A 1,145-nucleotide genomic window follows, 5' to 3' on the forward strand; every position below is an offset into this window, starting at 1 on the left:
GCCGTAAGTCATACATAGCTGTACCTAATTATAGTAATACATTTTTATAGCATTATTGTTATAATTATATAGGTACTATAATTGTATTTATTATTGACCATTGAGTAATGTATTACATTTTATTATTTTAGACTTGTATTAAATTAAATTTTATTTTATTTTAATATGTGATTTAAGTAAGTAAATAACATTTTTTATGATATTATAAGATTTTTTATGTAACTTTAATATATTTTTCAATACATTTTTAACATAGTTATACTTTAATTTTGATATATTTTCATTCATTTTTATCGGGACATTTTTTTCCGCGATTCTCTGGGACACACTGTATATTATTGGTACTTGTTTGTTATTGCCCCGCCAGTACACCGTATAAAATGTATCACCACGCCATTCTTGTTTAGCATTGTCAAACGCCTTGAATAAAATAAACAATATGATAAATAAATAAATAATTTATAATAAAATAAACAATAAAAGGTGGTTAAGTGGATGTTGCTCTGCTGTACAGTAGGTTACAAGTGGGTCACTGTATAATGGGTAGTATTAAATTTGAATTCAATGATATAATATCACTGTATAAGAAAAACGATTCTGAGCAGATACGGTATGTCAGTCTAGGTATTAGACATACCTATTATAGGTAGGTATACTTATCTATAGTATTAAAAAAAAATTGACCTATAATATACACAGGAATATCACAATATTCATTAAGTAGGTACTTATAACGCGTTATACATCAACAACAAACCGTGATACTATCATAGGTATATAATAGTATACTTTAGAAGTTTCAAGTACCCACAAATAATATTATACAATTACAACAAAATAACTAAAATAGTTATTCTAGGTTTTTTAACATGTAATTTCGTCCAAATTCGAACTTAAAATGACTATAAAAATAAACTGTGCTTATGTATTTCTTAGAATTTTTGGTAACAGAGTTAAATATTTACGTGGAATCTTGTTTTAAATTTTCAATCCTTAGATATAAAAGTTGAACATTTTATAATTTTTTAACTACAAAATTATTATTCAATTTTAAATTTGATAAATTTTGTCAAAATTTCAACTTCAAATGCTTATAAAAAAATTGTGCGTATGTATTTTTAATATTTTTCAACTGCTATTGTAAC

The sequence above is a fragment of the Acyrthosiphon pisum genome, chromosome A1 (assembly GCF_005508785.2).
Source record: "Acyrthosiphon pisum isolate AL4f chromosome A1, pea_aphid_22Mar2018_4r6ur, whole genome shotgun sequence".
Lineage (NCBI taxonomy): Eukaryota > Metazoa > Arthropoda > Insecta > Hemiptera > Aphididae > Acyrthosiphon > Acyrthosiphon pisum.